The following is a 14012-nucleotide window of genomic DNA, read 5'->3' as shown; positions in this document are numbered from 1 at the left end:
ATATGCACGTATCAAGGTGCCTCCCTCCGATTATCAGGGTGAGAGGAGAGATACTTTGATATACCTGAAGCTGTGGAGCATGCCTGCAGCAGCAGAGATGAGTGGTGCAGGACACCCAAGTCCCCCAGGGAGGCTGCAGGGAGTTAAGTTCAGATGGTGACTAAGTTTATGCATTAACCTCATCTTAAGCTTCAGAACAAACACAGAAACTGCATTCCGGTGTGTCCTGTGCTGTGCCTAAAAGCCTGGAAGACTGGAAGACAGTGGCAGACCTCCCCCAGGGAAACCTCCATGCCAACTGGGTGGTAGCACACACTTTCCAGTACCTACAGAGAAAATACATCCCCCAGTGCTATGGACTATATCAGAACAACCCTGTTTGATGTAGTATTTTGGATTAAAATACAAATCTACTCCATTTCAAACTCTTCACGAGGGTATTTTTCCTAACTTAAATGTTCTACAGATATCTGGAAATATCAAAATTGAGGTTGTTTGTACACATTTAGTTCAGCTCCCATTCACTGAACTCAGCCTGATACAAAAAACAGCATGGAGAAAATCAAAGCTCCGGTATCATCTGTGGAACAAGCCTTGCAAGGAGTGGGTGAAGGAACTAGGAAGACCCCAAAGGAGTTAGTATTGAGGTGAGGATCAGCCTGTCCTTCCAAGCAGTGAGCAATAGGACAAGATGAAACGGCATCAGATGACCGTTCAACAAGTCCCAATGCTGGCAAGTTCATCAGCCTTGTTGTTCCAATGACTGACAGGGGGTCTCATTTTTTTGATGGGATGCAACAGAAAATTGGCCCCATTTAGCAACAGTGAGAATCTCCTGCCGCTCATCCTTTTGCCAACTGTTTTGCTGCCAGAAAGGAAGCCATTCTGTACAGCCTTTGAAGGCAGTGTCATGACTCAGTGTAAACACACATGCATTCACTAGACTGTAGCTTGTGCTGGAACACACTGCATACAGCTATCAGTTCCCCAACCTGACCACTTCCCTCTCCCTCAGCGATAATAGTGAAATCAGACCCTATCTGTAAGGCCACAGCCTGATAGTTCCATGTTTTACCTCTGCACTTGGGAGAGATGTCTGTGAACCAGGCATTCTGTAACTGGTCTGAATATGGGGGAAAAACTTGGATAACTGAGGGAAGGTCAGTATCAGTAGCAGAGCAATATCATCCTGTATTGCAAGTGTATTGGGAGCACCTTCCATAACGGTAAAGACACTACAGTAATGTTAAATTTGTGCTTATCACTTTCAGGTGGAAGAATACTATGCCCCCCTGTCAGAGGGAGAGGTACCAGACATCATGGATTTGATACTTTAAATGGACCTCTCAGTATTACAGGCTGCTGTCCCATGGTATGTTCAGCTTCCTGCAAGACCAAGCTAACAACAAACAGCCCTTTCTCCAGCTGAGAGTATCACTTCTCTGCACCTTTAAAGCTGCCAGAATAAAATCCATTAGGTCTAGTGGGACCTTGCAACCCCTTCTGCCAGAAGTGTATATATAATCCTGATTGAGCAAATTCCTATTCTATATGAACTGGGTTGGAAGGATGGATGTGACCTAAGGCCTGGCAGGTAGTAGCCTCAACTACTGGCAGCTGCAAGGTCTCGTCTTGGATTGGGGTCCATTCCCAGAAAGCTCCCTTCTGCAATAAATCATATAGCCATACAATAACAGAGAAATCAGGAATGTGCTTTCTCTGGAAAACAAAGGGGCCAAGAGTACACTGTAATTCCTTTTCACTCTCCGGCATCTTGAGTTGGTCTAAAGCCAAGAGGGTATTGTGGAATGCAGGCCATGCCACCCTTCCACCAGATGCCCAAAAATTTTACCTCAGCAGCTGGGGACTGGTTTTTATCTGGAGGAACTGTCAACCCCAGTTCCTCTAATCACTTGATTATTTTGTCATGCATTATTGTGTCAACTGACAACCTCCTATACAGGTATCATTGGTGTATCAATAAAGCTTAACCTCACCTTCCAGGGGAATCTGTTTAAGCTCTTGTGCCAGTGCATGATGAGCCAGAGCTGAGGAGTGCTTGAACCACTGAAGGAGGTGGGCAAAGGTATGCTGCTCCCAAAGGTAAAGGGCAAGGCTTGACAGAGGTCAGGTGGGAAGGAGGAAGTGGTGGTGCCCCACAACATCCACACTTTGTACTCCAACTGTTGACAGTTACTGTTCCTTCTAATGCTGCCCGGATTCTGCCTCCTTGAGACATAATCCGTATTTTTCCTTTTAGTCATATACCTACAGGTTTCAATGATTCTGGAAGACCCCTAATAAAAGGAGTCATCCTCTTGGATCAATGGGCATCATCATGAGTGATTCCTGGTGCAGCTGAAGCTTTCCATCATACATCATTTGGAGACAAGCAGTCTTTTGAACAATATCTACTAATTGGATGACTGTCCCAGAATTGGCAAGAGGATCTCTCTTTCTAGTCAGTTGAGACCACATGCCCAATAAGCAGTCCTCTGCATCAAAGACCATGGTGCCCAACTGTTACCTGTAGTTAAAAATACTCCTAGCCACCACTACCCTTAAGCTTCTTCTTCAGAGGACAGTATCTTGTCTCCACCAGTAAGGCTAACCCTCCACATATACTCCATCTCCAATTCCTTAGGGGAACAGTCAAAATCTTTTTTCAATTTTGCTACTTCAGTAGAAAAAAAAAAAAGTAATCTTCTAAATACTCATCTGAGGATTTAATTAGTCACCACTTTTGTATAAATATTTGGTTCTTATCAAAAGATGCAATTGGGTTGCCAAGGTTTCTAGTTTATGTAGCCTTGCCTTTATTTCATCCAATCTTTCCAGAAGATAGATTTTTTCCTTTAGGAGGGCTTTTAAGTGCTAGTGCTATTATCGTCCTTGCAAACAAGCTGTTCCTTCAGGGCCTCCTGTAAGAGTACTTCACCATGTCTTTCATTCTCTAATTGCCCTTCAACTTCCAGTACCCAATTCTGCAAAGCTTTTACCAATTTTTGCAATTTTCTGTTCCCTGACAGAAGTTCTTCTGTCTGTTCCATAGCAACTGTCTAGTTTGGCTTTCTGCTGTAAGCTATAATTCTCTGAACTCTGCGGTTGCAAGCAGAGCAGTACCCAGAAGTGCACATACAAACAACTTTCCTTTTCCAGCTCAGGAACAAGCATCTTTTTGCAAAGCACTAATGCAGTCAGAAGCACTTTGCAAATTATGCCAATTCTGGAGTGCCCAATATACCCCTGATAACATGCATATGGAACCATGCCTTCCTAAGAGATCAAACAACATATTTCTGTTTTCCATAGTGGCTTCACTACCATTCATCTCACAAAATGCAGTGTGATCTTTTGGGAGAGGCTCATGTATCTGACAGATTCAAATACTCAGATCACTCCTCACATCCCCAAGAGGTGCACACACAAAAAATTTAAACAACACACCTAAGTTGTAATGCACTTAAGTCACAAAATGCAGTGATTGTCCAAGAGAGGGACACACATATCCAACAAATGCAAATACTCAAAATTACTTTTCAAATCCCCGAAAGATACACGTAAAAACTCTGCCCTGGTAAGACCTCATTTGGAGTCATGTCCAGTTCTGGGCTCCCCAGTACAAAAAAGACAGGGATCTCTTGGAAAGAGTCCAGCAGAGGGCCACGAAGATGGTGAAGGGCCTGGAGCATCTCCCCTATGAGGAAAGGCTGAGTGAAATGGGTCTGTTCAGCCTTGAGAAAAGGAGACTGAGAGGGGATCTGATCCAGGTCTATAAATATCTAAGGTGTGGGGGGCAGAATGGCGAGGCCGGACTCTTTTCAGTGGTGAGTGGAGACAGGACAAGGGGAAACGGCTGGAAACTGCAGCATAGGAAGTTCCACACAAACATGCGCAAGAACTTCTTTACAGTGAGGGTGACGGAGCACTGGAACAGGCTGCCCAGGGAGGTGGTGGAGTCTCCTTCTCTGGAGATGTTCAAGACCTGCCTGGATGCCTACCTGTGCTACCTGGTGTAGGGAATCTGCTTTGGCAGGGGGGTTGGGCTCGATGATCTCTGGAGGTCCCTTCCAACCCCTACAATTCTGTGATTCTGTGATTCTGTGATAAAAAGTTTGAACAATACACGTAAGTCACAAAATGCGGAGTGATTTTCCTGGAGAAGTACACACATATCAATCAAATGCAAATACTCAAAATTAATCCTTACATCCCCAAGAATTACAAACATCAGCCACCTCTGGAGGGACAACACTCTCACTGTTAGGTATCCTGCCTCAGCTATGCTGTTTAATAACTCTCTTGCTGTGATTATCAGAGCAAGAGGGGAGATTCTTTGATATACCCGGAGTGAGACTGAGACACAATCAAGGTCAAATGTTTCCTAACCAGTTCATTATCAGTTAAGGAGATGGGGAAGGGAAAGCTCAGCAGTTATCACAAATTAGAACAATGGGGAAGAGAAGGCAGGTAAACAGGAAAGATAGGAAAAGAGCAAGAATTACATAAAGAATTACATACTAAAGATACTAGAGCTACTGTTTCTGAGATGTTTATTGAGACACTTCTTTTGTAATGCATTGTCTTCTGCAATATTTTTATGTATATTCTGTACACAATATAATATCTGGATTTCATTTTTCTGAAGTTGATGCACTTCACCTTTAGAAAGGCATGTTCACTAGTCGAACTGAAAGCATTACAAAAAATATTAGGAACACTAATGGTAGTGTAAAGTTTTAACAACCATTTCAAAAGTACTTTTAATTCATACTTCTACACATAAAGAATTAACAAATAATCAGTGCATTTTTTAAAATATACCTCACATTCAATGCATTGTCCATAGTGAATGGACTTCATAAATCATAAAAATGTCAGTCAAGCTAACAGTATGGTTATACATTTTAGTATTTTAATTTGCAAAGGAACAAATAATAAGCATAGCAGATGCTGGCCAATATGAATAGAGTCACTCTGATTATCTGTGCATTAATGAGTTGCATAAAAACACAAAGAATGGGAAATAAGGAAGAAGCGATACATGGTACTTGGATAACATTGCATTTATACTTACTACAAGCTTGAGTCATATGCAAACCTGGGAAAAGATTCCAGGTTAAAAAAAAAAAAAAAAAAAAAAAAAAAAAGCAAAACATGGCTGCAAAGCAGACAGGACGGAAAAATAAAAGCCTGAAAAAAAAAAAAGCCTGGAGAACAGAAGGCTGCAGGGTGACCTCATTGCAACCTTTCAATACCTAAAGGGAGCCTACAGAGGGGAGGGGAATCAACTCTTCGAAAGGGTTGATAACTGCAGGACAAGGGGAAAAGGTTTTAAGGGATGCAACATTTGGTTGGATGTGAGGGGGAAATCCTTTACAGAGAGAGTGGTGAGGTGCTGGAACAGGCTGCCCAGAGAGGTTGTGGATGCCCCGTCCCTGGAGGTGTTCAAGGCCAGGCTGGATGGGGCCTTGGGCAGCCTGGTGTAGTGTTAAGTGGGGAGGTTGGTGGCCCTGCATGTGGCAGGGGGTTGAAGATTCACAACCCTTGAGGTCGTTTCCAACCCTGGCCATTCTGTGATTCTTTGACTGTTTCTAACTCAGTGCAGCTGCCATTTATAAATACCATTTGCAATGTGAAAAGTTATTTTCCTGACATTGGAAACATAAAAAGCAATCTTCTCTTGCCAGTGTTGACACTCATAGACTACTCCTGCAAGTCAGCATGACCTGTAAAACTCAGCTTCATTGTGAGTGAAGGAAATAACACACACAACTACAAGGGATGCTCCAAAAGTAATGCCTCTTATGTTATTATTCAGGCCCATGACATCAATGGCAGATGATTGTAGTATGACAGTAGAGGCTGAGGCTTCCCACCCATATTCCACCCTACTTTGTTTCCGTGCAACAGATGGCAGCACAGGGGCAGTCTAACAAAATGGCATCTGACATGGAAGTGGTTATCAAACAGAAGAACATCAATGAATTCCTCTATGCAGAAAAAAAAAAATCACCCACTGACATTCACTGATGCTTGCTGAACATTTACAGAGATCAACCAGAGGACGTGAGCACAGTGAAGTGGTGGGAAGTACATTACAGAAGCAGCAACAGCTGGTGCATATTTCTATAAATAGAACACAAATTCATAAAATCATTGAAGTTGAAAAAGGTCTCAAAGATTTTCTAGTCTAACTGTCCACCTACCACCAGTACTGCCCTCTAAACCATATTCCTAGCACAACATCTACATGTTTCAACTCTTGTTCATCACTGGCAAAAATGCATAGCTAATGGTGGTGACAATGCTGTAAAACAGCACTTTGTAGCTGACAATTTGCTCTACCAAATAGTGTTATTGTGCTCTTTGCTGTCACTTCCATTGAAATAACAAGGAGGCATTACTTTTGACTTACATAACACAAAAATCTTCAGATGAATTACAAAATACCATTTATTAAGGTACTAGTTTTACCTTCCATGCTTCCAAGCATTAGAAGAAGCCAGTGAACAGAACAACTTGTTAATCACCTTGAAAGCTTTAATATATCACGTGTCAAGATCTTTCAGGAAGTTACACTTAGCAACAATCTTACAAGAAGGGCATGGATTCAAGCTGCATAAAAAGCTTTTAACAAGAAAAGCAAATAAGGTCAGTAGCAACGAAAGACTAGAGCTTATTGCTGATTGCCCACTGCTTCTGACTGCGTTTTCACCGCTCTCCTATTTACTGCAGGCAAGTTTACTCAAAAAGCTGGAGCGGCAACTTTGCCTTCCAGACTTCCAGAAGCGCTCTGCGCCAACCGGCCCGGCAGCAGGCTGTAGGGCAAAGCCGGCGGCCCCACGGAGAGCGGTTCAGACCCCGGCGGGCACCGCGCTACTCCCGCAACACGGGTACCGGGCTGAGGGCTGGAGGAGAAAGAAGGCCGGCACACGCGAGACAGACAATTACTCACGATCGCTATCAATACCACCCCTCGCCGTCCCGGGAGCTCGACTGCCCGCTTCTGCAGCTTTACCCAGCACGCCCTCCACCGAGCCCACGCTGTCCTCCAGCTCAGCTGCGGCGCATATGGGTGACGTTATTGACATCACCCCGCCCCCCAGGTCCCGCCCAAATGCGCGGCCCAATGGTAATCGCCCCGCCCCTCGCGCTTGGCCCCGCCCATGCCCCCTCAAGGAGTCCTGGAGGGGCGTGGTGTTCGTTGTAGGGAGCGGTTTCTCTTATGTCCGAGGACCCAGGGTTCTGCTGACAGGTTTAGCCCAGCTGCATCCTTCAGACTCATACACATTAGCAGAGGAGTGGCTGCAGCGTGGTGTTCAGCATGTGTGGCCACACAGCGGTGACTCCACGTTGCTATCCTGTTATGAAACCAAGTAGTCAAACAAAAGGATCCCCAGAATTCTTCATTTTGCAAGCCCATTAAAAATAAAAAACCTGTATTTGTCATTAGGAGATCATTTGTCTTTGGAATTCTATTCCTTTGCTTTAATTCTAAATGTCTAAATAACTCTGATGCATCAATATTTTTGCACTCACATGATGCAGTATAGTGCTGTTAACATGCTATACCGTTTGCCACACCAACAAATGTTGGGTTCCAACTGTGTGTGGATATAGTTAGTGAATTTCTCTACATCTTTTAGGTGTCCCTGTGCTTTCTTCATTACAATCCTCTTAAAACCTGATCAGTCTTCATATTTTGTCAACATCATTTAGAAGATAATACCTCCTCTTTCATGAAAGCTTCTAAGGCCTAGTTCCCTACTGATACACTTTACGTTGCTTCATTTTTCTCAACAGAGATGTGCCAAAATTGTGTCCCTCTCTGTGATATTTCAGAAGCTTTGCTCCGAGTGTAGGCTTACAATTTTAATCACAGCCACTCCAAGAGCAACTTCCTACAATGCATGATACAAATAAGAACAATATGCTTATTATCAGCAGACCAGACCTCATCATACAAATTTAAGATTGAATTTGCTTTCTCAAGGAATAAGCAATAAAGAAAAAGAATAGAAACTTCCAGACAGCTGATGACAGATGGCAGCCTCAGAACTGCCTGGTTACTGGTACTGCTCTTTGCAGTCATGCTAGGATGACAAGATGCAAAAGTGTACTTTTTTGCACATTCAGATAGAGCACTATCATTACTGTTCAAGATAGCAAAAATCCCATTGGTGTCAGCAACTTATTTATTTTCACATGACAAATTTATCTAGATACTTCATTCTGTCGCTTAGTTTGGCAATGAATAGTTAAGTTCCTGAAGCAATTTATCATTGATTAACTATTTTCACAGCTACCTTGCTTCTGTCTCAGAGCACACAGGGTGCTGGAGCTGTTAGCTGGCTGCTGAAGAAACCAAGGATGCTTAAAACAGGCAAATTATTTTGTCACTTCTGTCTGCAAAAGGAATAATCCCTAAAAATATCCAACAGTGCCAGCACTGAATCAAATGCAGTTTAGGAGAGGTAGGCAGCCAACAGCTGTAAAAATCAAGAAATACTTACTTTATATTTGTGGTGCTTAATTTTGTGACTCCTTCTGCTTTGAGACCTACTTGGAGCAATCCCATGTGCTAGGGTGTTATAAGGTAAGGGAACCTGTGAGAGCAAGTCAGCATTTGAACAACACTTCTTCCAAGCTCAGGATTGGTGTGGCCATATGAGTAAGAAATCAGGGAAGGGTGGCAGGAGATCTGTGTGGATGAGCAAGGAGCTTACGCATAAACTCAAAGAAAAGAAGAAGGTCCATGAAATGTAGAAAAAGGATCTGCATGAGGAAGACTCTGGACTTTCAGGAACACGGTCAGAGACATAACAGCACATCAGTGTGGTTAAAAGCTATTAGTCCACTTTATTATTAAGCGCTGTTCTATTTATACATGTTAACAGAGCATTCTGCAAAACACTCTTCATTCACACAGACGCTTAGCCAATCAGATCCATGAGACGTTCTTTGTTCTTCAAAGGTGTCCTTGGTTCTCGTACTGTTTATCTTGCTCCACAGCTGCTGCTCTGAACAGTTTTTCTCATATTCCCACACATCTGAACACTTGGGAAGAATATAAGGAGGTTGTCTAAAGTGCACCTGGAATGAATCTGGCAAAGGAGATAAAGGATCATAAGAAAGGCTTTTTTTAAGTATGCCAACAGTAAAAGGTAGACTAGAGAAAACGTGAGTCCCCTACTACATGAGGGGGGTGTTCTTGTAATGGGGGGTGCTGTGAAGGCAGATACTGAACACCTTCCTTGCGAAGACTTCACTGGAATCCTGGACACTGGGGGTAAGGGAGAGAGTCAGGGAAATGGAAAGCTTTGCTTTGGTGAGGGAGGAGATGGTCTGAGAGTGTTCTGGCAACATCAATGTGCATAAATCCATGGGCTCCATTAGGGTGCATCCAAGGACCAAGGGAGCTGGCAGAGGTGATTGCCAAACTGCGCTCTATCATCTTTAAGTGGCCTTGAAGAATGGGAGAGGTGCCTAAAGACTGCAGGATAGCCAGTGTCTGTTATTCAAAAAGGGCAAGAAGGAGGGTCAGGGAAACTACAGGGCAGTCCATCTCACCTGTGTCCCGGGAAAGGTAGTGGAACAGCCTGTTCTAGATGCCATCTCCAAGCAACTGGAAGAGAAGAAGGTTATCAGGAGTGGAGTAGTCAGCATGGGTTCACCAGAGGAAGATTGGGAAGATCTGCACAACCAACCTGGTGGCATTCTATGATTTCAGTGCTGGATGTGTAGATGGCAGGAGAGCAGTGGATGTAGTCTGACTTGATTTCAGCAAGGCATTTGATTTTGTCTCCCACAGCATCCTGATAATGAAGCTGAGCAAGTGTGGGATAGGTGAGTGAATGGTGAGGTGGGTGGAGAACTGGCTGACAGGCCAAGCTCAGAGGGCTGTGATCATCAGTGCGGAGTCCAGCTGGAGGCCTGCAGCTAGTGGTGTTCTGCAGGGATCAGTGCTGGGTCTGCTCTTGTTCAACATCCTCATCAATGACCCGACTGTGAGCACACAGTGTCCACCCTCAGCAAGTTTGCTGACGATACAAGGTTGGCAGGAAGGCTGATACAGCAGAAGGCTGTGCTGCCATTCAGCACGATGTGGACAGGCTGGAAAGCTGGGCAGAGGGGAACCAGGTGACGTTTAACAAGAGCAAGTGTAGACTCTTGCACCTGGGGACAAATAATCGCATGCACCAGTACAGGCTGGGGGACGACCTGCTGGAGAGGAGCTCTGTGCAGAGAGACCTGGAGGGCCTGGTGGACAGCAGGTTGGCCATGAGCCAGCAGTGTGCCCTGGTGGCCAAGAGGGCCAATGGCATCCTGGCGGGCATTACAAAGAGTATGGCCAGCAGGTCGAGGGAGGTGATCCTCCCCCTCTGCACTGCCCTGTTGAGTCCTCACCTGGAGTACTGTGTCCAGAATGGGCTCCCCAGTACAAAAAAGACAGGGATCTCCTGGCAAGAGTCCAGCGGAGGGCCACAAACATGGTGAAGGGCCTGGAGCTCATCTCTTATGAGGAAAGGCTGAGAGACCTTGGTCTGTTCAGCCTTGAGAGAAGAAGACTAAGAGGGGATCTGATCAATGCCTATAAATATCTAAGGTGTGGGAGGCAAAGGTACAAGGCCAGGCTCTTTTCAGTTGTGCATGATGATAGGACAAGGGGAAATGGTCACAAAGTGAAGCATAGGAAGAACTTCACAGTAAGCATGACAGAGCACTGGAACAAGCTGCCCAGAGAAATTGTGGATTCTCTTTCTCTGAAGATACTGAAGGTTATGCCTATCTGTGCAACTTGGTCTAGGGAGACCGCTTGGGCAAGGATATTGGACTAAATTATTTCTAGAGGTCCCTTCCAGCCTCTACAATTCTGTGATTCTGTGATTATGTGATTTATATATTCCCAGTCTGCAGATGCCCAGGCTTCTTGGTTATGCCAGCCTATGGAGTAGGGAAGAAGGAAGTGGAAACATCTCCCTAGCTTTTCTGGTATCAGAAAAATAATAAAATATTCATTGGAATAAGGCTTCAAATCTAATCTTCCAGAATAAATGCCTTAACCATAGCTTGGCAAAGACAGATTCTCCTTTTGTTTAGCTCCATGAACATGTAATTGTTCATGGCAAGTGGAAAAATTTTGAGAGTACCTCCCAGAACACCAAGTTGAATTCTCTGCTTCATTTCTAGGCATGCACGAAATCTAGATTCCTTCCTAAACTGAGAAATTTGCAAATAGATTTCCGTGTCCGAAAGCAGGTGTGATTATTCTTGAATTATAGTAAAAGGAATGCAAGCATCATCTTTTGTGCAGATGTTACATTCCCATTAGTCAGGGTACAATACTCAGGAAAACTGAGGAGGAAGTGTTGTGAGAATCCTAAGCGAAAGGATTTGTTTTAGTTCTAGGTATATGTATTTGGAGCAATGCAGCACTTAAAATACATTGCTTTCAGGGTTGAAACTTAAGTGGATTCAGTTACTGTTGCTAGCAGTTCAGCACTTGTAAGAAATAGCTATTGATACAATTTCTAAATTTAGCATTTATCTATGGCCTTACTCTCACATCTCAGATTAGTATTGTGATTTTGCTTGCAGGAAACAAAAATTATTTGCTGAAAGTGTGGGACTCATTGTTCTTGTTAGAGAGATCAGCTCACTGAAAACCTTTTTAGCTAGTATTCACAAGCAAAGTTTAATGGAGTGAATCATCACCAAAGGGGGGGAAAAAAAAGTCTATTCACTCTCTAATCTCCAAAAACAATGTAAATAAATAACATAAGTAAACATATGTATAATTTAATATTTTCCTTCAGGCCTGTAAGCGTTAGTAGTATCAAGTGGCTGGTCTCTAGCAAGTTGAAAGAGAAGATTCAGGAGAACATGGGATGCCAGAAGGTCTGAATAAATGTAACCACACAAGAATTTCAAGAAGATACTATAATTTGAATGGCCACAAAGCTTCTGAAACTTAGCTGTGAGGAGGAGAGTGGCTGTGGTGAATTGCCATTGATGTTTTAATTTCTCCAGCTACCCATGTGTCAGAAAGAAATACAGTAGCAGTCCTGAAGTTTGTGGGTTACCCTTCCAAAATGACTGTTACTCACGATCTAGAGACCTCTCAGTGTGCACCCTACAGTTTTTAATCAAGAAGGTTAAGAAAATCGGCACCTTGACAATTGTTGGCACCTGGGGCCAGCTGGACAAAAAGGCTGCCCAAGATGTGACTATTTGTCTGTCTTTCCCACTAAGAGCCTTCACCCACCTCCACCAACTGCATCTGTCCCATTGCCTACAAACCTCAGGAGCAAACTGATGTCTTTTGCCACAGATGGGGTAACATTTCCAGACAACACCAAAAAGTATATAGGGTTCATCTGTGGAATTTAGCTCAGTTCCCTCCATCATTTTACTCAAAATTGACAAGAATCTTTGTGCAGAGCTGTTGAGGACACAGGTGGGAGAGCCTTAGAGAGCAACTTATGCAAAGGCCCATATTTCTTTTAGGCCATGAAGCACTATCTCAATGTTTAGGTGACATACACTCCTGTCTGAGAAGGATGAATGTAATAATGACTGAAACTGAGTGTAACGTAACTTGGCATGAAACTGTGACAAACTCATCTACCCTGTTCTTAACAGTCTTTCAGCTAATAGATCTGGGAACCAAGAACTCAGAACTGGAAGAGCTGCTGCTCTGAGAATATCAAAGAAGATAGTTCTTAAGGTGATAGTTCTTAAGGTGATAGTTCTTAAGGTGATTGCATTCAGAATTAATTACAAAACCACCCAGTTTCCTTCAGCTCATTCACTAAGCTTTCCACACTTAAGAGCAGAGCCATGAACTCTTCATGCTAGTTGCTCTCACATGTTTTGAAAGGAAATAAAATAGATGTAGTGGAGATAGAATTTCTGTTTTAAAATACTTCTGAGTTGTTGAGATATCAAGGTGATGGGTGACATAAAAAGCATTGTGCCAGCATTAAAGATTAAACTGTGTATATAGTTTTAATAAAATAAAGCTGCTCACTTTCTGATTTTACGGGCATTTTGGACCTTTTTGAAAGGATTTGTGAAAATCCTTTCATTGGCTCTTAGCACTTGGAGGACCGTGTTTGGGGAAGCTGACAATGTGCATGCTGGGTCTGCAGTACACTGCATGTATTCAGGCCTATCAGACCCTCACATCAGCTCCAGTCTGGGGTAAAATTAAGAACAGAGAAAAAAGAAAAAAGAAAAAGAAAAAGAAAAAGAAAAAAAAAGTTTAATTAAAAAGAAAAATTTCTCATTGCTTTCACAGGACTTGAGAGTAAAATTTTTCCTTATTTAATTTATCTGGTACATAGACTTGAGAGCTTGTAGGATTAAATAACATTTAATCTGAATCTGCTGTCTGACACAAGTTGAGGAATTTCAAATCTGAAAGTTATACTAAGTGGACAGTACAATAGGAAGCAAATTCTTGAAAAGTTTTCTGATATTGTATTAAGCACTGTGTTCATGAAAGCAAAAAAATGTTTTTTTAAAAATGCATATTGCAGCTTTGAGAAGAGGACGTATTGCTGAATACATGCATAGTATGACTCGAATGAACTGCTTTCATACCTTATTGCTAGGTGCTGTAAATGTAGAAAGATAATTTTCCCTGAATTATCCATAAATTATAGATTTCATTCTCATGAGTTGGACTTTGATCAATTATACGCTCCTGTGTTACTTGTACAAATTCAGTTATGCTCTTTACCATTCCTTGGAGATCCTGTCCCATTAAATATGAGAGTTACGTGAGAAAACACATTAGAAAAGCTCTTCTTCATCAAGTTTATTTTCTTTCAAGAGAGAATATAAGATTAAGTTTCCTAAAGCAGACTTCTGAATTAAAAATGTTGATGAATTCTAGAGGAGACAGCCTCATCTCCTTCTATGAACTAGTGACCTGCCTGGTGGAAGACAGAAAGGCTACTGACACAGTCTACCTAGAGTTCAGCAAAGACTTTGACACTGTCTCC

The 14012-nt window shown here is 42.9% G+C and overlaps 1 protein-coding gene across 7 annotated transcripts in view; it reads right to left on the bottom strand.

Annotated features, from left to right (window-relative positions):
• Positions 1-7075, bottom strand: part of LOC125687230 (aminopeptidase O (putative)) — a 177492-nt gene extending 170417 nt beyond the window's left edge. For 5 of the 7 annotated variants that reach the window (XM_048932152.1, XM_048932156.1, XM_048932157.1 and 2 more), the window contains exon 1: positions 6959-7075. The gene's annotated coding sequence lies outside the window, so the exon portion shown is untranslated. Of the gene's footprint in view, positions 1-4001; positions 4102-6958 lie in introns of all 7 variants that reach the window. The other 2 variants (XM_048932153.1, XM_048932155.1) reach the window with 2 other exon arrangements.
• Positions 7076-14012: the final 6937 nt, after the last annotated feature.

The sequence above is a fragment of the Lagopus muta genome, chromosome Z (assembly GCF_023343835.1).
Source record: "Lagopus muta isolate bLagMut1 chromosome Z, bLagMut1 primary, whole genome shotgun sequence".
Lineage (NCBI taxonomy): Eukaryota > Metazoa > Chordata > Aves > Galliformes > Phasianidae > Lagopus > Lagopus muta.
Note: the sequence above shows the minus strand (reverse complement) of the source record. Positions and strands in the feature narration are given on the sequence as shown.